The following is a 20,531-nucleotide window of genomic DNA, read 5'->3' on the forward strand; positions in this document are numbered from 1 at the left end:
TGAGGGTCTGTAGGTGGGGATCTGGGTCTGGAGCAGCTGTTAAAGAAACAGCAACAAAGTGCCATTGCAGCCACTGCATGAGCCCAGCTCCCACAGATGCTCCTTGGCCTGGTCAATTGCCAGACATGTGCCAAGACCCCAACAGCAGACCTGTTTTTGTCTGCTTGAGATGCAGTGTGCTCCTTTGCAACTCATCTGCCAGAAGCTCGCACTTATGTTTAAATGAGAGGGGCGTGGTGTGTGAACTGGGAGAGTAAAAATTAAACAACCGTAAAAAAAAGTGGACATGTGAGTAGCACCTGGCTTGATAAACATTATGCCTCGTGATCAAGTGTCATTTTAAAAGCCGTGGACTTCAGCAAAACTTTTGCATTTGTTAAGTTAGCAATGTCGGTTTCTATTTCATTTTTGTTTTGATAATGAAACACAATATGCAAGTTACAAAATGCCATAAATTGCTTGAGGGCTGGTGATTAGGTGAAAAAATAAAGCCGTTCTTCAAAGGAAATGAAGCAACAGGGTTGGTGGGAGGAGACCGAGTGCATGAAAACACACGCACTCATGACAAAGAAAAAGGTAACTCCTAAAACAAGAGCAGTGGATGGACACAAGTAATTTACCATGCTCTGGAGGTGGGCCAAACACTGGAAGCGATATGACGCATTCACGCGATGGACACACGGAATCGAAGGATACGAGAGCGGTGATGGGGTGAACACATGGTAAGCCTATTGGCGGGCTGAAACCCACTGAATTGTAAACAGCATGCACTGTCTAGCAGAGACCTAAAAAAACACCTTGAGATCCTGTTAAACTTTGGTGAATTTTCCAAAAAATGATGTCAAACAGAAAGAGGGTTGTTTACTAACGATTCGCACGTGCCCTTGTGTGGGTGGCGAAGCAAAATAAAAGCATTGTGTCAATTTATTTAGCATTAAAAAGTCCTGTCAGCGCGGCACCACACAAGCGGCTGCGCGCCCTCACAAATCCAGGCCGCAGTGTCTTATATGGGTCATAACAGTTGTTCTAAGACTGAGGTATGTTTAAGAGACCCCTTCACCAGATTTTGATTCATATTTACACAGTACTTCACAATTTCCTACTTCGTGGACCGTATTAACCGGCCCTCGGTGTTTTGACTGGAGTCTTCTTACATCAGCTGCTATTCCCACTAGCCTATTTATAAACGCATTGTGACTAATACAGGAAATCTTTCGACCACCGCTGTTTCTAGTCTATGCTTTCCTTTATATTCTCCGTCTGCCATTGGCCTTCACTTAGAAAGTTATTTGACATCACACACAGACACCTACCATCATCCTACTTAGTGGTTTGCCCTCAGTTTAGAAAAATGTTCAGGTTTAATTTAGAGCGAATGTGAAATCAATTACACGAGGGGAGCCTTTATGTCAAATATTTATTTAGCATCTCAGCACTGAGCTCTCTTGCCAATCAGATAGAATTAGTTCCTGAATTCTTCCGCGCTCACATCATATTCTTCCCTGCGGGTGCATTTATAGACTGGGAAGTACCATACGTTCTCTGGCCTCTCGTGAACAGTGGTGACAGATCAAAATGTTAGGGTGCAGCTCAGTGTTTTCCAAATATCGGTCGAATCAGTCTTTAATGTGAAGGAAAGGCGCCTCAGTTGCGTCCTAAAACTGGTTGTTTTCATTTTTTGTTTTATTAATGTGCTTCAAGTGAAAGTGCCACTCCGGATTGCCCACATTTTTCTGAGCCTGAGTTTAACAGATTTTGATCACGGGCCAACTGTGATAAAAGCTGAACCGGGGCTAGATGAGCGGAAATTAAGAGCCCATCTACCTCAATTTACACCAAGCATATCCCCTAAAACCTGTCGAAACATTCCATAAAAAGGAGAAACTACCATGCTGCTGTATGCTGACGAATCTAGCCTTTCTGTCAGAAAAACTGACAAACGTCATCTTCTAATTATTAAGTTAGTGATGTTCTGCACAGACAACTCAACTAAAATAAACAAATGGAAATCAAAAATACATCCATGGAAGATCGGGAAGACTGAGGCAAATAATATCCTTTCTCGAAAGCAAAAGGCTTAATAAGTGAACAGGTTTTTCATTTGAGGATAACTTTATGTTTTTTTTTGTTTCTATGGTGTTTTTTTTTCCACACAGCAAATCACCCACATGTTTCCTTGCACTAGATTATCAACTTCAAGCATGCCTGGAAGTTAATGGAAGATCACTGTCTAAGCAAATATTAAAGTCTTCGACTTCTTCCTGAAGGTAAACACTTTGTGCTGTGGCGTTAATAGAGCGCTGGCTCACCTGCTCGTTTTACCATACTCACCTGGGCCCATAAACACATTCAGTCTTTGAACAGGTAAACCTACGCTCAATCAGAATGTTTCCAAATAAACCATTTAGGACCTATACCATTTGTCTTACCAATCCTTGTCACCGGTACCTAGAGTCCTAAGGGATCTAGGGTGTTAGCATAATAGGTAGGAAACAAACATTTGCACTGATAAAATAACCACAGACCGGGGAAAGATTTCAACACTTTGTCTATGTAAATTCTTAAGTGTCAGAGTCCATACCAATTCAATTAAAGCGCATTCAATTAGAAAGTATATAATTAAGGCAAGATGATGTGAAAATATTATGAGAGTTTCATTAAGCATTGGAACATAGGAAGTGTAAGAAAAGAGAAACAATACAATGACATACCCACATAATTTTATATATACTTAGAAGGGTGTGAAGACCAACCTTGGCCACAGGCTGAGATAAAGGATAGATCTCCCGATAGTTCAGGTGCCAAGAGGACAGGATAGGTGCAGACCCGAATCAGGACAAGTACGGACCACATTGGATCAGGACAGGACCACCGCAGGTCAGGACTGACACCCACAGCTAAAGTGCAACGCCAGCGTCGCAACCCTCTCTGCAGCTAACAGTCGAACCCGGATTGGGTAATCGAACTCCTTCCCAGAACCCTGATTGGGTTATCGAATCTTCTGACAGAGTGCCCGGCCAGCACCTCTGCTCTCGATCACCTATTGAGTGAGTTGGGTCAGTGACAGGTCAGCTATTTGGACAAGTTGAACAAACTAACTAGCTAAGCCTACCTTAGTTATACCATTTTCCAGGGCAGTGTACCACCCCCCAATGTTGCAAATGTGTGTATTCCCTCAATTTGATTGGTCAAATTACGAGGAGAGATCATCACACCATACCAGTTATGAGGTCACTTGATTCAATAATGCAAATTATCTTTCCTGCCCATAACTTTATTTTCCCATGCATTTTATTCCACCCAACAATGGATGTTCTAATAGTAAATACAATGTTAAACAATTAATCAAATTGTCTTCCTCTTGGAGGTTCATAAGGTCGGGTTCCCAGGCGCATCACAGGCAAGACTGTCATTGGCAGAGTTTCAATGCCATGACTTGTGGACTCTTGAGCTTCTTCTGCGCAGTCGCAGGATTTCAAGATGGAGTGCAGCAAGATTACATCAGGCCCAAATACGAACTAATAGCAAAGTCAAAGAGAAACAGTTTTAGAACAAATACTAAATGAATGCACTGTATACCACTTATCACTTCTCTATTCCCATTACTTTATTTTAACTACAGCATTAGGAGTTAAGCAGAACGAACAATTTAGTAAAAGCAGAAATGCAAGCGTTAGCACATGAAAACATAGAGCAGCCATCTTTAGTTCTAGTGCGCAGAAGCAAAGATTTCCCACCAAGCAAAGAATACGTCACGTGAGTGTGACAGAAGCATGCGCAGAAAAGTTATCGCGTTGCGGCGGCCATTTTAGGTCACTTTAGTTACTGTTAGTAAAAACACATACTCAAGCTTCCCCTTGATGCTAGAAATGTCGTGTGGTGCGTTATTAGTAAACCGAAACATGTTTATTAGAGTATTATATATTATTTCGAGAGGGTTGAATCCAAGCAAGTCTCTTTACGAGTGAAACCTTGCACCATCTTACCCCTCTTTGATGAAATTTTATATCACCACAAATTACAGAAACAGATGCCAACTTTTCAACATTTACTCATTTCTATTTCTACAAACACTCTTTTAGGTTTTTCACCAATATTCATGTTGAAGTTTTTCATCTTTTTATACAAATCCCCATTTAATTCTTCAAGCTCAATTTCACTGAAGTTTCTTTTCTTCCCTTTCTTATTTACTGTATATGTCTTTTTATGTTTGCGATATTTGCAACAAATTATTATCCCTAAAATCAGTAGTGCTTTGGCATCAGTATTTTACCTACAATACTCTTTCCTACGTTAGAGAACCAACTACCTATTGACCTATTGAAGAGAGACCACTAATTAGTTTCTTTCATGCACTGTCAACCTCCAGTGGTTTCAATTCTTCTCTCAAATGTGTAATATTTTTCGCGTACTTCTTAATTTCTTCGCTTTTGTCTGGAATGTAAGTGCAACAATGTTGCGCCTTCAACATTCTACAGACTCCACCCTCTTTTGCCAATAATATATCAAGAGCAAGTCGATTTTGTAAAACCATAGATCTTACCGCACCTAATTCGGTATTGATCATCAAAAATCCACTAGAAGTCAGTCGATAAGCGATCCACTACTGTTGACAATTTACAAATTCTTTGAGTGTTCAGAACCACTCCCACTGAAGGTATAATTGCACTAAATATGTCACCTACTATTTCAGCAAATGATTCTCTTTTACTACGAGTTAATCCATTAGTTTCTTCATTGCTTCCAGTGATTTTCTCCACATGGTACACCTTTGGGAATATTATTCCAAAATAGCAACTCCCATACCAATGATCAGGCAATTTAAAATAGGCCTAGTTGCCGCAAATGTAATAAATTCCAGGATAAACTGGTTCAGTTCCATCTTTGAAACTCCAATCCCCAATAACTTTGAAATTATGTTTGCATTCACTGGAACCAATGAATATATTGTTATAATAATCTGTTTTCTCTCTATGGAGACAGGGTTTCCCTTTCTTTTCGAAATCCAACAACATAGCAGCTTGAGTCTTGCCATTAGAGGTAAACTCTTTATTTTCAGCCCATTTAGGAATCTTTCGTTTATGATCAGATGATTTCTTATGGAAATCCTGTCTCCTTCTTTCTACTAAAACTAGAAAAATGTTTTCTTTCTCCTGTAATGTACATGTTAGATTGTTTTTGTGTGCTTCAGCTATGTCTATTGATCCTACTGTTAGAAAATAATCTTCCATAAAGTTTGTAGAATCTCTAGTGCTTGAAATACGATTCAAATTTCTACATAAAGGAACTTCAGAAAAGACTACATCAAAATTAGAATAATAATACTGCAATTTTCCAGTTCTATAAAATAAACTAGCTAAAATGCTACATGAAATACCATAGGTCAGAGGTAAGTGATGTTAAGTGGCCCCTTCAGCTACTGATGTGGGCAACTTCATTCACACGTAGCAATCAATGATTTCCATAGCTTCTACATAATGTACTAACAAATTAGCAAATATATTTAAATTACTTCTATTTCTAGCTCTTCTATAATGTAAGTTTCCCTCATCTGGTGCTTCTAAACCTACTCCAGGTTGCTTAAGACTAACTGCTTTCTCAAGTGTATGTGTATCTACTTTCATAGGTGAATCTACTTGCTCAGGTATATTAGTGTTATTCTGCATTTCTTTGCTCATTAGGTAAAGTATAGCTAATGTCAATCCAAACCATACTATAACAACTATTAATATACTACATGTGCATATTCTACAACATGTCTTCAGACAATTTCTTTTCGGTCTTCTGACTAAGGAGACTTTATCCCCTCTTTGTAACTTTTCTACAGACTTTAACCTGTGAATTTTCTCAAGTTGATCCCACTTCTTTGTCTGTCTGATCAACAATCAGTTCATCATCACTTAGTTCCGGATTTTCAAAATCTTCAAGTTTGACGTAGGTCCACTCAAGTCCTTTGAACTTATTATTCAGTCTTTTCAAACGTGGACTTCTCCTTTTTGGTTGCTCTGTGGATAGTCCAGCTTGACTTGATATTTCATTTACTTGTTCTGACTCCTCATTTATTGTTTTAAGGTGAAATTTTAATCTTTTGACAAACCTAGGCCACTTATCTCCCTTTGTGAGCCTTTTAGCTGGCAGTGTGCTTTGACTTTCTTCAGTTGTTCTTTTATTTTTGTTTAGTTGTGGCACTACTTGTTCTTCGTCAGCTTCAGAATTCCTCTCTATCTGACTTTTTCCATGGCTTAATTTCAGTTCTTCTTCCTGAATACTAATCTGGCCTTGTTCAGGAATTTGCTGTATTTGACTTTGAGTCTGAATTTTAGTTTGACTTTGTTCGCCTTCCTTTTCCTGAACACGTTTGGTCTACACCTATCTGGTCCTGCTCAGGTCTGTGTATTTCTTGATTTTCTTCTGCCTGAGCCTCCGCCCTAATACCTATCTGTCCCTCCTCAGACTCAGCAGTTCTTGCTGGAGTTTCAAATGTCTCAGTATATTGATCTTTCCGTATCTGGTCCTCCTCAGAATTACTATTGGCTTGAATTTCTGTAATCTGAGTACCTTCTTCTATTCCTGACTCATCCTCACTATCACCATGTCTATCTAAATAAGTTGGACTTCTGGTTCTCACAAAATCTGCAGGTATGTTGACTACTGGAATCCATTCATCCTGACTGGTGCTTGGTTGCTCTTCATCAACTACTTTGGGATCAACTTCTCGAGACCCTTCAGCTGCACAACATTCAGCTCCTACCTCATCAGGTTCAGTCACCCTCTTTGTATGACTCGTGTGGATCCAGTGTGGAATTCCCCTGCACTTTACAGCTGTGGTGGTAACCAATATCACCTGATATGGCTCTCCCCACCTTGGTGCTAGGCAAGATTCTCGAGTATGTTCTTTTATCACTACCCAGTCACCTGGATTCAGGTCATGTGCTGGAGTTGATTGTCTGGCGACAGCGTCTTCCCCAACCTGGTGAGAGATAGAACGCACTTGGTCAGCCAGGTCTTTGCAGTACTCGACTACTAAATCATCAGATATATTTATCAGTTTGTGTCCTGGTACCCATGCTTGCCTCATTGCTCTTCCCATGAGTATTTCATGGGGACACAAGCCTGTGTGTCTGTCTAGAAGGCTTCAGAGTTCCATCAGAACAAGAGGTACAGCATCAGGCCACTCCAATCGGATAGATTCATACATCTTTCCCAATCGTGACTTGATTGTGCAATTCAGTTGTTCTACCACTCCAGAAGCCTCTGGGCGGTATGCACAGTGCAGCCTTTACTCAATTTGTTTCTTTAATAATTCTTTTTATTGAAATAAGGCATCAGCAAAAAGACACAATACAGAGGTTCGTTCAAAGTTGCAGATTCTACAAAGGGGGGAATACAGGATAAACAATAACTACAAATGAAAGGGAACTTTACGGGGAGGGAGGGCATCAAGTGCAACATTTCTCCTCTGTAGCGATTCCAGGGCCCCCAGACCAGCGACCACTTCCGAGGGCATCCCCTTGCGAGATAAGATGTTTTCTCCCTAAACATACACCAGTCTAAATTGTTTGCCCACGCTTCCAAGGTGGGAGGTTACTCTGCACCCCACAACTGGGCTATATTCTTTTTGGCTAACATGAAACCCAGAGTGGCCCATTGTGTCTGTGAGCAGTTTAAATCAGTGGGCTCCCAAATGTTCAAGAGGCACCTCCTCGCCTCCGGTGTCAGGGAAACCCCCAGTATTGTGTGTAGGGTGTCATGTATTTTGCGCCAGTAAGTGGTATTGTGCGTACACTCCCAGATGATATGCATGAAGGTACCTGCAAGACCACATAATCGTTTGCATAGCCCCATATCTGACAGTCCCATGCGTACCAGTCGGGGTACCGTTATGTAGACCCTGTGCAGAATCTTAAGCTGAACTAATCGCAGGCGGGCAGGGATGGCAACTTCTCTTGGGGATGACACTGCAATCTGCCAATCTTCATCATTCAGCTCTATCCCCTCATGTATCTATTTCTCCCTTAATGCCTCAAGGGGATCAGCTTTGTGGTTGATTGGTTTTTTATATATCAAGGAGATCGTTTTTTCGGGAAGGTGACCATCCAGTATTTTATCCTCCAGAGGGGAGGCCTCTGGGGGCTCCACACTTCCAGTTAATACTGAGAGAAGCAAGTGCCGAACCTTAGCATAGCGGAAGTATTCGGCATTTGCTATTTCGTATTCCTCCTGCAATTCCACGAAGGATTTAACCCTCCCCTTCCCCCAGATATCCTTGACAATGGAGATTCCTATAAGGGCCCACTTATCAAAACCTTTTGTCATCCAGAGCTTACCTAATCTCTCGGAGTCCCAGAGCGGGGTGGCCATGGTCACTTTCTCCCTCCAACCCAGGGAACCCATGGCGTTATGCCAGATCTGAACTGCATGTTTCGTTGGCCCTGTTGATGCCAGTTTCTTCGGACGGCAATACAAAGCCCTGCTTTACCTGCCCCCGTGGAGAAGCCATTTATCCATGGCATATTCGGGATCGTCAACTCGACCATATGTACCGTGATTAATCGCAGCCAGCTGAGAGTCGCAGTAGTATCTTCTGATATCCGGGAGGCTGATGCCCCCATCATACCAAGTGAGTGTTAGTTTGTTCAGAGCAATGCGGGGCCTGCCATCCCACAGCAGACTCAGCTGAAGGCTTTCAATCATGCGGAAATAGCCAGCTGGCACAACATCCAAGGTATTCTGCAAGGAATAGAGAAAACGAGGTAGCACCATCATTTTAAAGAGGGCTGCCCTACCCAACAACAAAAGAGGAAGCCTCCTCCAGTTGGCAATGTCACTCTTAAGCCTCTGCAGTGGGGAAGGAGATTCTGGGCAAATCTAATTGAGAGATCCAAAGATACAAAGACTCCCAAATATTTGAACCCTTCTGTGTTGACCTGTATAGGACAGTTTTGCGGAGGGACAGGGGGATCTCTCCTCAATACAAACAGCAAGGATTTCTCCCAATTGATTGAGAGTCCCGAATATTTTCCAAAGGAGGCCCCAACCAAGCAAGAACGGAGTTGAGACTCTGTTGTTTACCACTACTTGAACGAGTGGTTCAGAGTATAACAGACACACCCACCCGATGAATTCGGGGCAGAATCCAAATTTTCACAAGACCGCTCACAAATAGGGCCATTCAATCGTGTCGAAGGCCATTGTTGCGTCGAGCGACGAGATTATGGCAGGCTCCCACAGAGTGTGGACCCTGTCTATTACTCCGTGCAGAAAACACAAGTTTAGGGCCATATTCCAATGGGGCATAAAGCCTGATTGATCGGGGTGTATCAGACTGCTGATCACTTTCACTAATCTATTTGCAAGGAGCTTGGCCAGGATCTTTGGTTCAGCATTTAAAAGAGAAATAGGTCTGTACGATGCGCAGTCCGTTTTAGTTTTGCCTTCCTTATGAATAACGACCACAATAGCCACTCTCTGTTCCCTTGGCAATACTCCTTCATCTCTAGATTCCACAAACATTGCTTTCAGATATGGTGCCAGCTTATCCGGTTTGAGTTTGTAGAGTTCGATAGGAAGCCCGTTGGGGCCTATTGCCTCACCAGAATTTATTGAACGGATTGCTTGGGCAATCTCGTCCGCTGCTAGTGGGCTATCCATACAGTCCCGGTCTTCAGGGGAAAGACATGGGAGCTGTATGTCTCAGAGTAGTACCTGGGAATCAGTTTCTGAGTGAGGGGATACCAATTTGTAAACCATCTGAAAATGGTCTGCAAACTTATATACTATGTCCTGTGGTTCGGTAAGTGATAGTCCTTCCCTCGTTAGGAGCTCTGGAACAAGACGACTAGCCCATTCTTTCTTGTCCAGTCATGCGATAAGCTTTCCAGCCTAATCCCCTAGGTCATAGAGCCTGCCCTGCTGTTCCCTACTAAGAGCCTTAGCCCTGTCAGAGACCAGTTCCTTGTAGTCATGTTGTTTTAGTCTCAACAGGTGAAGTTTTGCCTCCGTTCCCCCGGCTCCAACTTACCATCCAACCTACTAATTTCAGTCTCCAGCTCCCTCTGTTTCTCCCTTTTAGACCCCGCTATCAAGGACAGAGCCTGACCCCAGATAACAGTTTTGAAGGCCTCCCACAAGGACCGGGAGGAGGATACCGACCCCACATTATTTGTGAAGAATTCAAACAGCGTTGCAGGAAGGTCTTTTCGAATTTTGGGATTACGCAGATACCAAGGATTAATGGGGGCCACCCTCCCTGCAGTGCCCGGAGTTAGGACTATGTGTACCCACAGTGGAGAGTGATCTGAGATGCCTGTGGCCAAGTGTGTGGCTTCTGTTATGTAGGAGGCACATCATTAAGAACAATATTCAACCTCCCGCCACTTAATTTGTCCATAGCAGAGTTCAAGTCCATTAATTTCCCCCAAAGCAAATAAAATTTTTGGGCAATCACATCCATGATATTGGCCAGCATCAATTCAGACGATTCTGTTGCAGTCCCTGTTGGTGTAATTCCCCCAACACTGCCCGTATCAGCTTCATCACGCCTGGACTCAGGAATGACGTCTGTCTGAGTAGCAACCAAGTTTGTACTGACAGTCTCATAAACATTTATACTACTGGTAGGTGAATCACTATTAGAGTTTTTAGGTTTAGGTTTAGATTTGGGTTTGGGGGTGACGACATTTTCTTCCTTTTGATTGATTGGACAACTGGTTTTGTGTTTCTATGTAACTCTGCTGCTTGTCCCTGGGTATTGGTGCAGGGTGCACCTGAGGTGGACATGTTGGGAGAGTCCAGCGATAGCAAAGGTAAGGTAGGGGTGGCAGAATCAACCCTCACTGGTGATGTATTAACTGAGTTTGAACCTATTATGTTAGGGGCAACTGGACCCCCCCAGCAACGGGTGTGACTGTAATATGGCTGGATCTAAGGACAACCGTCTCTACGTCAATTCAATCTCATGCGTGAGCAGTGACTAGCCTCACAATTAAGGCATCCAAAGTCCCATCTACCCCTCTCTGTTTACTCATTCTGGTTTAATAGTAGGCACTTATCCAGCGAATAGCCCCGCCAACCAATAAAACAAGGTCAGATGCAGTCAATGGCTAACAGAAAACTTCACGTTACCTTATGGCGGGGTAATCTCGGGATGGGTCTCCACACAGGACAACAAACCGGCAGCAAGGACACTTCCACAGCCAAAAATCCAAATAACGTGGCCCAGCCCGGCCTCCTAAGGCCTCTGATGGCCTCAGACGGGCCTGCCCTTAGCCCGGGTTTTGCCCTGCGCGTCCTGCAATGCGGGAGCCCAATGATCCTTTTGAGCGCCTCCTGGCGCTTGGTTGATGCTGTGGTGGTGTGCGTACCGCAAGTGTTGCCGGGAGTTGCAGTCCGCGGTGACTCACTGGCGGTGGCGGCCCCCCAGACCCCGGTGGACGCAGGCAGATAGCAGGCGGTAACACAGGACAACACAGGTCAGTGACCCAAACAGCGGCAAAAGCACTCGCTCTGCCGAAGCCCGATGATCCTTTTGAGTGCCTCCTGGTGCTTAGTTGAAGTGGTGGCGGCATGCGCGCCGCCAGTGTTGCCGGGAGTTGCAGTCCACGGTGACTCACTGGCGGTGGCGTACCCCAGACCCCGGTGGGCGCAGGCAGATAGCAGGTGGCAGCACAGGACAACACAAATCGACACAGGTCAGTGACCCAAACAGCGGAAAAAGCACCCTCTCTGCCGTAGCCAGTTGATCCTTTTGAGCGCCTCCTGGCACTTGGTTGACGTGGTGGCTGCATGCTCGCCGTGAGTGTTGCCGGAAGTTGCAGTCCGCGGTGACTCACTGGTGGTGGTGGCCCCCCCAGACCCCGGTTGGCGCAGGCAGATAGCAGGCCACAGCACAGGACAACACAGGTTGACACAGGTCAGTGACCCAAACAGCGGTAAAAGCACTTTTGGTAATTGAATTGCTTCCAACAAGTCTTTTACATAATGTCCATTTTTATTAGGAGTACCCGAAGAAGTCAGAATCTCCCTTTGCATCCAAAGTTGGCCAAAGTCATACAGAACTCCGTAACCATACTGACTGTCAGTATACATGGTTAGTTTCAAATTTTTTCCCAAATTTGCAGGCTCTTGTTAATGCAACTAATTCGGCTACTTGAGCAGACTTGACTCCAGGTAAATAGGATGCTTCAACCAGACCCCACAAAGTACACACAGCATAAGCAGCACTCAATCCTCCTTCCTCATGTCTCATGCATGAGCCATCCACAAACAGCTCATATTCAAAAGTTAACATTGGCTCTTCTTTTATATCTGGACGGGGCTTAGTACTGTATTCTGTGAGGTTGATGCAATCATTCTCGACTTCCCCTTTCACTTCTTCGAAGTGTGAATTAGGCAACAGTTGGCTGGATTTAAGACAGTGCATCTAGCAATGGTCACATTTCCTCACCTAAAATAATTCGCTCATACTTAGTCAGCGGACTAGGAGTCAAATACTGAGTACGTGTTCTGGTTAACAGAATCACCACTGAGTGTGGGACATAAACAGTTACAGGGTGTCCCATAATGATTGATTTACTTTGCTTAAGACTCATACAGGTTGCAGCTACTGCTTTCAAACATCCCGGCAATGCAGATGCCACTGGATCGAGTGTGGATAAAAAATATGCCACAGGACGTCTCATTAAATCATGAGTTTGGGTCAGAACAGACAATGCACAATTGTCACGTGCATCACAGAATAATGCAAATTCTTTTGAATAATCAGGCATCCCTAAGGCTGGAGCTGAGCAAAGACAGTCTTGCGGCTTCAAGAAGGCAGTCATGCTTTCATCAACCCCCTCTACTGGGTCTTTTGCTCTTTTCGTTGTCATTTGTATCAGGGGTTTAGCTAGGACTACAAATCCCACAGTCCACTGCCTGCAGTAACCTAAGACTCCAAGAAACATTCTGATTTCTTTCTGTGTCTGAGGTAAATTCATGTTTCTGATTATTTTGATTCTTTCAGAAGTAACTCTTCTGACACCTCTTTCTATCTGGTGCCCCAGATACTTTACCGATGTGGTACAGAATCTTGACTTTTCAGGTGACACTTTATGCCCTCCTTCAGCCAAATGATTCAGTAATGCAATGGTATCAACAACACAGTAATTTCGAGTTTTAGACGCTACCAACAGATCGTCTATATACTGCACCAGGACAGACTGTCCGGGCAAGACCAGAGATTCAAGACATTTTTTCAATATCTGATTGAAAATCGATAGACTCTCTGTGTACCCCTGAGGGACACGATTCCAAATGTAAACATGGTCGTTGAATTTGAATGAGAAAAGAAATTTGCTATCTGGATGTAATGATATGGAGAAAAATGGAAGGCACAAATCAATCACCGTGAACCATCCAGCTCCCCACGGTATCTGATACAGAATCACTGCAGGATTTGGGACACTGGACAACATGGGACAGCAATTTTATTAACCTTGTGGAGGTCTTGCATGACCCTATATTTCCCGCTCGGTTTCTTTATTTCAATTATTGGTGAATTACAGGGACTGCTCATTATTTCTTGTAAAATGCCTTGCTTAACCAAACGCTTTATTTCTGCTGCAACACCTGCTTTTATTTCTGGGCTCATTTTGTATTGTCGAATGTTTGGGTGAACTGCACCTTCTTTCACTGTCACTTTAACTGGGTCAACATTTGCCATTAATCCTACATCTTTCCCAGTGAAATCCCACACTTCAGGATTCACCGTATGCAGTCATTCTTTTGGGAGATCTTCCACTAGCATCTTTTAATTTTCAGGTTCTTGTTAGGCTAACAGTAATTTATAAACTCCATCTTCATCTGGGGTTTGTATTTCAACACAACTTGGGGTACAAAAGATTGTGCAATTCATTTTGCACAGTAAGTCCCTACCTAATAGGTTCACTGGACTGGAGTTGCACACTACAAACTTGTGCATTTCTTTAAAATTACCTATTCTGATTTCCATAGCGTCTTTAACAGGGGTACTAATTTGTTTATTAGAAATGCCCACTACTTGGATCTCTTCTCCCGAGAGTGGTAGGTTTGGGATGTCTGCTGTTCTCACAGTAGAACGGGTATTGCCAGTATCCAACAAAAGGTAACATCATTTCCCTCAATGTATGGACCTGAGTGATCTACCAGCAAGGATGCGCCAAGCACGCACAATCAGTAACTATCTTCCTCAAAAAATTAATCACTCAAAAGAAATTGTGATGTCACTGCGTCTCTCCTTCCACTTCCCTCCCAATTTGTGGTATCCACTTTGCAATTTGCTTGGCTTCCAGAATCTGGCAGAGGTACAAGTTGTAACTGGTTCTGTATCACCTGTTGCTGTGGCTTCCTTGACACCCCTTTCTGCGTCTGTGGATTCAAATTGTCGTTTTGCACATTGTTACTCAATACAGCCTTACAATCATTGCTCCGATGCCCAATTTTTCCGCACCCATGACAAGGAAACTTTTTCTTGGCCTCTTCTCTGGTCAGTCTACCTCTTGGTTTACCCCCATTTCCATCTCCTTGATTCTGGTTATTTTTCAGTTGATTTAACTGGAGTTCCTGCTGCTCTGCTAATTTTACCTGTGCCCACATTACTTTTTCTTCTAAATTCTTTCGTTTATTGTCAATTTCAACCCCACAATATTTTGCATACTTAAGTATTTCATCTACCGGCTTGGCCTGCCAGCAGATTTTATGATCTTAATCACATTTCTGGCTTTAACCCTGTCTCAAACTGATAAATACAATGTGTCATGCCCTTCGTATCAATGCTTTCGAACCCACAGTACTGCTTGAATACCTGTAAAAGGCGTTCATAATATGTGTGTACTGATTCATCTTTATTTTGGGTAGTTCTTCTATTCTTGTCCAATCTGTTTCTTTCGGGGGTACTTTTCCTTTCAGAAATGTTATGACATGATGATACTTTTTCATCACGTCATCTGATGGTGCTCCTGTCTTTGGGTCTCTGGGGTATTCGTCACTGGGCCAGTCAATAGTAATTTTAAATTCTGTCCATAAATCTGCAGGTACTACAATGTCAAACAACCCGTCTAAATCCTTCAACAGTACTTTTGAAACTTTTACAAATCTTTTGACTTGTCTGTACCACTCTACAGGTTTCTCCCTGAGTTTTGGGAAATCTTGGATATGCGACCAGAGCTTCGTTCCATTGGTGCCAGATATGGCCTTTTCCATCCTTGCCTTTTCAGAGTTACTCACAACAACAAAATGACGACCTATGAGGATCCTGTTCGCCTCCAGAGCTTCCTGAACTCAAGCGTCCGATATGGATTTATCTAGTTCCTCATCAGCTTTTCCTCCATGACTTTCATGAGTTGTTCTGTTCTCTTAATTAGTCTGCACAATTAATGTTTACTGTTTCTATGTTCGTATTTATCATGTTGTTCCACCCCTTTTTTTTATATGATCATTTTTGCTTCTCATTTGTTCCCTTATGTCTCTACAATGTAGTCATATGTTTCCTACTATTGTCTGCCATTTTATTACTCAATTTCTTGATGTTTTCTTCTTCTCAAGTTTTTTGTTCTTTCTTCTCTCCCACAGGTTTTACAACTTACAGTGTGTTTCCCCCTCGGTCTGGTGGTTCGCTTACGTTGGATGCTTTGCCTCCTCCATTTGGTGCTCCCCCCTCAGTTTTTTCTTCTCGTCTCCTCTCCCTAGTGAGCGTCCTTCCCCAGTTCCTCCCTCCGTAAGTATGTTCTCCTCCCTTCCCTTGTTGTTTGCTACCTCCTTTTTATCCTTTATCCTATTTTTTTCCCTAGTTCTCCTTTGTTCACAGGTGTCTTCCTTTTCTTGCTTTCAACAGCTTTTATGTTCCTACTTTTTTCATACCTTTTTCTCTCTCTCTTACATTCCTCTACTTTGTTTCCTCATTCAACTGGTTTTTATCACCACTTTTTTACTCCATATTCCTCTTCTTTATTTATTTTTTCGATCTCACATTACCTTACTTCTTCTTGACTCTCATCCTTTTTGCTAATTTTTTTCTTCTGGGCACTTATTATATTCCTTTTTTTCTTGTTGACATGTTCTTTCTCACTTCCATGTTATGTCGTTAAAAATAGTTACATGGAATGTTAAGGGCGTTAATTCTCCCATCAAACGACAGAGAATTTTGTCGCACCTTGCACGTTTAAATGTTGATATTGCTTTTTTGCAAGAAACTCATTTGTCTGCTGAAGAATCTGTTAAACTGAAGAGAGGTTGGGTGGGTGATGTTTACTACTCTCCAGGGGATGGCAAGTGTAATGGAGTAGCCATTTTATGTCACAAAACTCTTTCTCACTCTTTGCTTGCTCAGGAATCAGACGATGGTGGTCGCTGGACATATGTTAAGCTCTCTATTAAGAATGTTCCAATTTCCCTTCTAAATGTCTATGCCCCCACTGCTGGCGATCCTACTTTCTGGCATACATTTTCCCGTCATATTACCAGATTTATTGATGACAACTTTATTTTAGCAGGAGATTGTAATCAGCCCCTTGACCCCTTTTTGGATAGAAATCCCAAGGCTCACTTTGTTCCTAATAAGTCACAAAAATCCTTCTCTCAAGCTATCTCTCAACATAAGCTCACTGATGCTTGGCGCTTATGTAATTCAGAGCTGCAGGAATTCACTTTTTACTCTCCCTGTCATCACTCCCAATCCCGGATTGATTACATTTTTGTTACTCACAACATTGTCCAAACCCTTACTCATGCAGAGATTGGTCCGATTTTACTTTCAGACCATGCCCTCACTTTGGTTCAACTTGACATCCTCCCTAAATCAGTTGGGCCCAAGTGATGGCGCTTTAATAATTCCCTTCTCTTGGATCCCAAGTTCACTGCATCCTTCACTGAATTTTCAGATGATTTTTTTTTACTTAATGACACTCCCTCCATTCCCAAGCACACCATTTGGGATGCCTTCAAGGCCGCAGCAAGGGATTTTATAATTGGCTTTGTGGCGAAAAAACGGAGAGCTGCTCGCAGTTTTACAGCTTCTATCCTTCTTGATATTAAAAAATTGGAGCATTCTTATTTTACTTCCCGATCGCAGGAAAGTTTAACAGCCCTGATCAATGCTAAAATGAAATTTAACAAAAAGTCCACGGATGATGCGTCTTTATATTTATTGAAATCGAGTGCAAAGTTTTATGGGGGCAAAAATAAGGCTGGGAAGGTTTTAGCTAATTATCTGAAAGTAAAGCACAACAAATTAAATATTGAATCAATCTATGACACACACTCTGTTCTCAAACATAGGGATACAGACATTCTTTCTGAATTTTCTGCCTTTTACAAAACTTTATACTCTTCCGAAACCCAACCCTCCTCTCAATCCTTAGACCACTTTTTCTCCAACATCCAAAAGCCAGCTCACTTCCCGCTTGACCTTTCTCATTTAGAGCTTAATATCTCCCAACAAGAGTTACTCACAGCAATCCAGAATCTCCAAAAAGATAAAACTCCTGGGCTGGATGGCTTTACTGTTGAATTTTTCCTTCACTTTTCAAAACTTCTCATCCCAAAACTACACTCCCTCATTGATGCTTTCCTCACCTTGGGATCTTCCTCAGGTTCTTTCTCTGATGCCCACATTTGTCTCATACCCAAGGAGGGGAAAGATCCTCAACATTGTAAAAATTATAGACCAATCTCCTTGGTTAACATTGATTATAAAATATTTGCGAAGTCTCTTGCAGCACGTCTTGATCTTCTTCTCCCGGATCTTCTGTGTGAGGAACAGTTGGGCTTTGTCAAGAGCCGTTTCATCACTGACAACACTAGACTGCTATTTAATGTCTTATCTAAGTCCCGTCATTTACCCCATTCCCTTGCGGCCATTGCCCTTGATGCTGAAAAGGCGTTTGATAGAGTTGAATGGACCTATCTTTTTCACACCCTTCATTGGTTTGGTTTTGGTCCTAAATTTATTTCTCTGATTTCCTTACTTTACTCCTATCCACGTGCAGCTGTTTGTGCTAATGGTCAAATATCCTCCGTTTTTGATTTGAAAAGAGGCGTCCATCAAGGGTGCCCCCTATCTCCTTTTCTCTTTAACTTGGCCTTAGAACCCTTTCTGTCTAAACTCCGTCAGAACCCTACCATTCAGGGCTTTCAGATATCAGATTCCCAAATTAAGCTAGCCGCAAACGCGGACGACATCCTTCTTTTTATCTCTAACCCCACTGATTCGATTCCCGCCTTCCTTGCTGAAGTGAATGATTATTTCCAAATATCTGGTTATAAACTTAACAATGATGAATGTGAGATCCTACCCTTGACGAAATTCACATTTGAGCCTGATTTCGCTGCATCTAACTTTACATGGAAATCTTCCCATATTAAATACCTCGGCTTGCATAATACTCCTACCATCCCAGATACTGTTTCCCTCTGTTTGTCCAAATGCATCCAAAAATGTGTGGATTTAACGTCCAAGTGGCATCCTCTTTACCTGTCCTGGTGGGGCCGCCTTGATACTATTTAAATGATGTTGTCTCCTATAGTCCTCTATACTATTTCTAACATTCCAAGATCCATTCCTTCCAAATTTAAAAAAAAAATGAACTCCATTCTAATGTCCTTTCTTTGGAATAAGAAGAGGCCTCGAATGTCTCTCGCTCGACTGATTCGTCCTAAGACGGAGGGTGGAGTTAACTTCCCAGACTTCCCTGCTTACCATAAAGCGTTTCAATTATGACAAGCCTCCTTCTGGTTGCAAGATCCCAGCACTCTTTGTCCTTTATGGACTAAATTTGAGCGCCTTCTTCTTTCTCCTTTTTCCTTTGCTGAATATCTTTCCTTCTCCCGTAAACCCTCTTCCATTTCCACTCCCATTCACTAATTTACTACTAAATTGCTCCTATCTTCTTCCCATTTCCTTCCCACGACCATTGCTGATTTCCTTTCCTCCACCATTTGGCATAACACTGCCCTACTTATCCGTAACAAACCCTTCTTTTGGAAAGCATGGCATCACAAGGGGCTGACATGGGTCTCCCAACTCTGTTCTCAATCCTCTTTCTTACCTTTCACCACTCTTCGTTCCCTTTATGACTTACCTACCTCCTTTACTCGTAACTATCACTTACTTAGAGAGGCTGCATTGACAACTTATAATCGGCTCTCTCAGTTATGTCCCTCTCCTGCTTCTCCCACTCCCATCTCATTGCTTCAATCCTTTCTACGCAACACCCCAAAGGCTTCCGCCATTTACAAATACCTTCACACTACTGACTTTATTAGACCTAAATCCAAAGTGGAGGAATGTTGGGAGCATGACCTTTCCACGTCCTGGCCAATTTCACTAGGGGACAAAGTTTGGATCAAGATCCGTAAATCCTCGAGAGCGGCAACCTTGACACAGCCTTTGTTCTTCATTTATAATAGACTTCTTTATACACCCTTTGATCTCCATAAACGCTTTCCAAACACTTCTCATACATGCTGGTCTTGCTCATCCCCACAAGCAACTTTGTTTCACATGTTATTCTTATGTACCTCTCTTCATGATTTTTGGTTACAGGTTTGGGCTCAAATTAATCTGATCTTTCACACATGTATCCCCTTTTCTCATATAAACATTTTCTTAGACAGCCTTTCCCCTTGCTGGGATAATGTTGAGCTAAAGCCTCAGATTATTGATTTGCTACTGGCTGCTGCGTTCCAGCAGATAACGGTAAATTGGAAGGACTTCTCCAATATCTCCTTTAAGGCGTGGTGGTTTAATGTTTGCCATAACCATAGACTTGACACTGCTTTTGTTTTTCCGGCTCACATGGCTGCAAAGCGTATGGACTTATGGCTCCCTGTCACGCTTTACTTGGACACTTGTGCTAATCGTTTGTTTCGTCCACTGCCTTCGCAACAAGAAGTCCTCAAACCTCCTTAAATGCTCACTGCATTCCATTTTTCTTTTCTTCATTGTATCATCTTTATATTCCTTTCAGGTATTTTCATGCTTTTTATGATTAATGTTTCAAATGCTTTTTCCTTTTTTCATTCCATTGCCCAGATTTCCCTTTTGATACTATTTACAACCTTATGCTTGTTTTATTTATCATAGTTTTCAACGTTTTATATTTCCATTGTACTTTGTATTGACACCTTGCTTTTCTCTTGTCATTATCAAATAAAATTTTCTTGAACTTAAAAAAATAAACCCATGTCTATCTCCCACTACAGGTGTGAAGACCATCGGAGTGTTATTTGATTCGAGAATGTAGGGCGATTTAGAGGAAATGCTGGGAGAAGGCTTCTCTCCTTCTAATGTTGCTTGAATCCCTGCCAAAATGTCTAGTCAGTTTTGGTTTGAGATATGTTTACCGCAGGAGGTATTCACTGCTTGTTTTACCCAACAAATTGCTGTACAGCTCCCTTTAACGTTAATTCCTTGTTTTAGTGCATGGTTCTCTATACATAGGCCAAAGGAAGGATGTCTTTAAAAGGCAGCCGCCTTTCCTCAGAATTTCTTATTCTTTAATGTTTTCTCTTTTGAG

This window comes from Lissotriton vulgaris, chromosome 4_1 (genome assembly GCF_964263255.1).
Source record: "Lissotriton vulgaris chromosome 4_1, aLisVul1.2, whole genome shotgun sequence".
Classification (NCBI taxonomy): domain Eukaryota; kingdom Metazoa; phylum Chordata; class Amphibia; order Caudata; family Salamandridae; genus Lissotriton; species Lissotriton vulgaris.